The following is a 6,458-nucleotide window of genomic DNA, read 5'->3' on the forward strand; positions in this document are numbered from 1 at the left end:
CAGGAAGGGGTTTATGACAGTTGAGTTCTTTTGGATGGCTCTGTTTTTAGGCAGATAAGGAGAATGGAGTTTTCGGCAGAGCAACCCTGAAAAAGGTTCAAGTCCACAGGCAGTCCCGAGAAAAGTTACCCTTGCGGTCGAAGTTGTAGATTTCATTCTCTTTTGGAATGTCTTGCAATTGCCTCAAGTAAGTGAGAAGGCAATCTCAAATGGCGGGTACAGTATGAATGTCTTCTATTCAGTGGACGGACATTCTTCATCCCAAGGGGATCTAGATCCACCTGTATGGATGATAAAATACATTAAGCCTGCAGCGTTCGGGGGCACCTGCATGGCTCAGTCAGTTAAGCTTCTGACTTTTAATTACAGCTCAGGCCATGATCTCAGGATCGTGAAATTGAGCCCCATCCCCTACCCTCTTTGGTCTCTGAGCTTGGCAGGGAGTCTACTTGAGGATTCTCTCTCTTTCCTACTCTCTCTGCCCCTCATCCTGGGGCTCTCTCTCTCTCTCAAATAAATACGAGAATATTTTTTAAAAATAGCTGTGGTGTTTGTATGATTGCATTGATCTTAAAAATAAACTATATACTTGTATTAGAGAGAACTGGACATAGGAGGGCTTTCAACAGATTTACTTTGTGTTTCTAATTTAAAATGTGCAACCGAGTAATGGATTTAGACGGTGATCTCAAGTTGAAGTCATACTGCGTTTATAGGCAGAAGTAAAGCACTTCAGAGAATTTGAAGATTCATCAGTTTTACAAAGTTTAATCCCTTTGATTTATAAAACTTAAGGAGTGAGTCTTAATGGGGGACCTGTGTTTGCCAGACAATTGGTACTTCACCATAGTTTGTTAGGGTTTTCTTGAAGCATCTCTAAAGTGATTTGTAAATAAAAGAGTAAGATTTTGTAAATTGAACTTAAAAGCTTAAGGAAGAACGTAAAAACTTTTAAAACTTAAAAATTATATTATAAATTAAAACTTAAAAATTTTTAAAACTGCAACATTAGTAAATTTAAACATGAAGGTTGACAATATGCTCTGAGGGGTTTTCTGGGAAAAACAGAAGAAGGACAAAAGTGGGACATAAAAACTCACGTTGACCGTGTTAAATAACAACATTCAACCAAGTCAGTTTGATGATGTAATTGGCTTTATTCAACAATTCATGAATCAGGCAGTCTCCCATCTGCCTAGTTGAGGTGTTCCCAAGCAGTGCAAAATGGAAGCTGTTATAGAAGAAGGGAGGGCAAGAAAGTTATCAGCAAAAGAAAAGAATTATTCCAGGTGAGGCTGCTTTCTAGCAGGAAAAGCAAGATGTCTTATCACATAGATTACCTCCTCTTTCTTCGGGGAGCCACGGAGAGGACCCAGGTGGCAGACACACTGAGATGGACTGAAAATTTTCCTGGTTGACCTGTTAAGTACGACTACATTTCTGGGGAAATGGATTGTATACAAAGCATCTGGGGACTTGGTTCTGAGTGACGCCATCTTCAGCCTGTGCTCTTCTTTTTAACAGCAGCTTTGTGGGTGATTTTATCTTATCCCCAGGCTTACATGGAGATATTTTTTTTCCTGCCCTTGTGCAAGGGTCTAGGAACTGTGGGAAGTCCAAGTTCCAAAGCTGGGGTCCTGTGTGCCCATACATTTCTAAGAGTGCATGGGTTGTTTTCCCAAAAGTACCAAACACATCTTGAGAGGGAAGTGGACTAAAAGCTGTCAAATCTAAATTCTTTACCTTTAAAACTTGGTGCTTCCCTGAGAGCCTAGGAGTCAGGAAGCAAAAAGTGGTTTGAGCTAAAGCTATAGGTATGTAAAAATATGTACCTTTGTGTAGAAAAGAAGATCTAACGTGAAAAAGAATCTGGGCTACAAATGGCTCTATAGCCTTAGAAAACAATGTGAGTGGAATTTCAAAGGAGTGAATTAATTGAACACGGAAAACATCCCCTTGATGTCAGCTGCTCTCACACAAAAATAATGACGTCCAGGGTAGTCTGCCCAGGCACAAACAATGGTATTCTTTGCCCATTTGGACCAATGAAATATAAATGATAAATTTATAAACACCATCTCTAAAAATACCTGTAATAGACACCAGATCATTTAGCACTCTATAGCTAACCTAAACAGACTTGATAACTTACACAGTTTAGCGGGAGAGAATGACAATAAAAAAGCACTTAACATTTCTCGGGGGCTTAATGATGTCCCAGGAGCTATTTTAGGCTTTTTAAAAAAGATCTTATTTATTTATTGGAGGGAGAGCAAGCACAAGCTGGGGGTAGGGGCAGAGGGAGAGGGAGAAGCAGACTTCCCTGCTGAGTGGGGCGCTGGGATCATGACCTGAGCCCAAGGCAGACATTTAACCCACTGAGCCACCCAGGCGCCCCTATTTCAAGCTTTTTACAGGCAAGTGTTAACTTATTCAACCTCACATCATAGGAGTTGGTGTTAATATTATCCCCCACGTAACCTACAAGGAGCAATATGGAGAATACGGAGACACTAAGAGGTAAAGTTACATAGGCACTATCATGCAACTAGGAATTAGCAGAGCTGAGAGATTTGAACCCTGGCAGCCTGACCCACTGCGCACGTCCTAAACCCGTCCACTCACCGGTCTGCCATGTGCAATGATGGGTCCTGTGGCATCAGCAGGTGCCTGTCGACTCTACATCTTGATAAGAGGAATTCTCCTAAGTTGGTTCTCTCTACGGTAGCATGGGATTTTTTTCTTTTTTCTTTTTCCAGTTTAGGAAATCGTTTGGTGAGGAACTAAAGCTGCAGCTGACAGAATGTAAATATTGAAAGAGTCGGAGAGAAGCCAGTCTTCCATCTAGTGGTGTGAGAATGATTTGTAGCGGTTGAGTGCAGAGCTTCCTTAATGGAGCTCAAAGTAGGAACAAACAGGCAAAACAAATATTTCAACACCTCTATCCGAGTCACTACCTCTTTTGTTAGGCTTTTCTCCTTCGACAGAGTGTATCATTCACCTAGGAGCTCCCAGACTCAGCAAAGAGCAAAGATGTTGCAAAGGAACACAAACTCCAATGTTTGATACATTGTTCTTCTGCAACTATGTTAGTCTTAACCTAAGATGGTGAGAATCATTAATGAATAATCATCTGTTTTTGTAAGCTAAGAACTAAAAAAGGCACACACAGTGGTTGTGAGCTATCCTGTGTTTGTCACAGCCTGTCCTTCCCTTATGTGCCCGGGAGGATTCTGCTTTTATTTGCAATCATTTATCACAGGGATAGAATATGGTAAAGAAAGATCATATTATGGAGACTATCAAAGTTGGATAGCAACAGACGGTGAATGGTTTATGGTTCTTATGGCTTTTCCAGTGCAGTTTCTTAACCACATACTAGCAAAGTCACTAAAACTACACTTGATTTTAGCCAAAAGGCTGAGAAGCGATAAAGTCCCTAAAACTGATAAAGATGTCTTAAACTCAGGGCACCTGGGTGGCTCAGTGGGTTAAAGCCTCTGCTTTCAGCTCAGGTCATGATCTCAGGGTCCTGGGATCAAGCCCTGCACAAGGCTCTTTACTCAGTGGGGAGCCTGCTTCCCCCTCTCTCTCAGCCTGCTTTTCTGCCTACTTGTGATCTCTGTCTGTCAAATAAATAAATTTTTTAAATTTTTGAAAAAAAATTCTCTGGTATATAAATGACACTCTAGACAGACTCCAGCCACATACCCCCAGTTTTATACCATAGGTGTGAGTAAAGTGTTGCGAATGAACTCTGCTACAGCTCCTTCTAAGGGGTTAGATATCTGACCATCAAGACAAAAATACCTGGGCAAAAAGTTTCTGCTGGACTTTGCATCAATAAAGAGAACCAGGCAGCCCTTGGGCATGTCACTGGTGCGGTCAAGTTTGTTTCCATTTACCTCTTTCCCAACTCAGTAGTGTTAGAGCCTCCCTTTACCTATTAAGTATTTCTTTCTTTCTGTGCCCTGTCTTTTTTCTCTTTCTCCCCCAGCCCACCCCCTCCCCCAAAGCTTATCCCTCGCAAACTCTGGGACAATTATCTTTTCCTATTCAGTCTCCCCAACAGCAAGCTTTATAAAATCCTTTCTTTGTACCTTCCCACTTTCTGGCACAACATCTAGCACATTCCGGCTCCATGCATTCCACATCCAATAAATATTCCTAGAGTGCCCACTGTGTACAAGCAGTTACTAAAATAAATTCCTTCTTGCGGTGGAGCTTCCAAATCAGTGGGCTAGGCTGAACTGAACCAGCAGAATCCCAAAGGGAATCTGGTCCCCGCCCTTCTCACATTGACCCAAGCCATCCGTTGCTTGTTAACTCCCTCAGTTGATCTTCTTTGCATTTTTAAATCTTTTCTATCTATCTGCGGGTTGTCTTTCTGGCTTTTTAGGTAAGTCTTCATGATCGGGGAAATGGGAGAGACTTGAGAGGACAGGTAGCCTTCTCGACCTTGTCATTCCAGCTTTACCGAGGGTCATGGAGCCACATCCCACTTTTGGTGCCTACGAAATGGGAGATCATGAGAAGGGGAAGTTAATCAACCTCTTCCCTCTTCCTCCAATCCTTTATTCCCCGTCTCTGCCAGGAAGATGATTCTCAGGGAGCCCCAGGTTTCTGGGGGATGTTGCCCAATCTTTCCCTTTTTGTGCCCAAGGATGCAAACTCTAGAACCTGTCCTGTCTATCAGAACCACGCTTGCCCTGTCCTGTTCTCTCCCTGAGTCCTCACGGCTCTTCCTCCATCCCGATGCCCCCATACCCTCATGCCCCTGAAATCTCAGTTGCTCCAGGGATGGCCCTCCTGTGCCCTATCCTCTCAAGCACGGTAGGCAGAGTGCATGGCCCATGGCTTCTGATGCTACTCAGACGTATTCCTGGATCCTTGGAATTGGAAATGGAAGCTAAGCTTCCCATCTTCAAGAAGCTCAGGGCCAACTTGTTTCATCTAATGGCTGATTATCTTTGGACGATGCTCTGACTTCACTTACAACTAGATCATAACCATAACAGCGACCTTTCACTCTTTAGTTTAAGTTCTTCTGATTCCCAATTCAAGCCATGAATCATCTTTAAAACTTACTAGGATAGGGTGCCTGGGTGGCTCAGTGGTTAAGCCTCTGCCTTTGGCTCAGGTCATGATCCCAGGGTCCTGGGATCGAGCCCCGCATCAGGCTCTCTGCTAGGCAGGGAGCCTGCTTCCTCCTCTCTCTCTCTGCCTGCTTCTCTGCTTACTTGTGATCTCTGTCTATCAAATGAATAAATAAAATCTTAAAAAAAATACTAGGATAAGTTTGAAAAGCTCTTATCTGAAGAAGGTCTTTACGGAATTAAAAAAAGGACTTAGTAAGAAAACTATTTACAATACTTCTAATTTATCCTTTCATAAAATTCCATTTTCAGACATAGGGTCTCCTACAAAAATATAAGCACACCCATTTCTACCCACTGCAGTGTCTAGAAAATGTTGGCTTATTGGACTGAACTATCAGACACCAACCTTTTTTTCTCAAAGAGTCCTGGGGAGGCCCGGATGGCTCAGTTGGTTAAGTATCTGACTCTTGATTTCAGCTCAGGTCATGTTCTCATGATTGAGATTGAGCCCTATGATGGGCTCCATACCCAGCGCAGAGTCTGCTGGACGTTCCCCCTCTCCTTCTGCCCCTCCCCTTGTGCTCTCCCTCTTCCTCAAATAAATAAGAGCTTTGAAAAAATAAAAAGAGTCTTTTGGTAACATAAAGTAGCCTAAGAGTCACCAACTTGCCTCCTGCTGCTTCATGTGAGAGTTAAATAAGTATGTGTATTTTAAGGAAGGGCGTGCAGGATATGGAGCGATCCTCTCTTGTTACTGTTTCTGGATGCTGCAGTTGCACGTCCCCAAGGCATATGCAAAGTGGATTCCCTTTTATTGGAAAAGATTCCATGTAGGTTTCAGCGGCAGCTGCCCGAGGTGCTGGACCCCTTTGCATCCAAACAGAACCAGGCAGGGGCCCCAAATTAATGAATCTTGAAAGAAAGAAAGAAAGGAGGAAAGAAAGAAGGAAGGAAGGAAGGAAGGAAGGAAAGGAAAGAAAGGAAGGAAGTGAAAAGAAAAGAAAAAAGAAAGGAAGAGAGGAAACACCACTTACAAATGGGGATGAGGGAGCTGGAGCTTCTTGAACAAAACAAAGTGGAGAGCTAAAGGCAATGTGAGTGTTCCTGAAACATCCAGAGAATTAGAGCCAAAAAAGTTTTCCCCCAAATGTTCAGGAAAAAGTCTCGTGTTTCTCCTTCCCCCTGCATTGGGTGCATGGGACAATGAGAACCAGCCAGAACAAATCAGAAGCTGGGATCAAAACCCAAAGCCCTTCCATCCATATTTCTCCCTTTTAGTGATCTTAGCAACTGAGATACTTTGTAATTTACAACAGGCATGTCAGCTTGAAAGGAACAGCAATGATAGGTTTCTAGTGA

Source organism: Mustela putorius, unplaced genomic scaffold, assembly GCF_011764305.1.
Source record: "Mustela putorius furo isolate JIRA1106 unplaced genomic scaffold, ASM1176430v1.1 tig00000487_pilon_pilon_pilon, whole genome shotgun sequence".
Classification (NCBI taxonomy): Eukaryota; Metazoa; Chordata; class Mammalia; order Carnivora; family Mustelidae; genus Mustela; species Mustela putorius.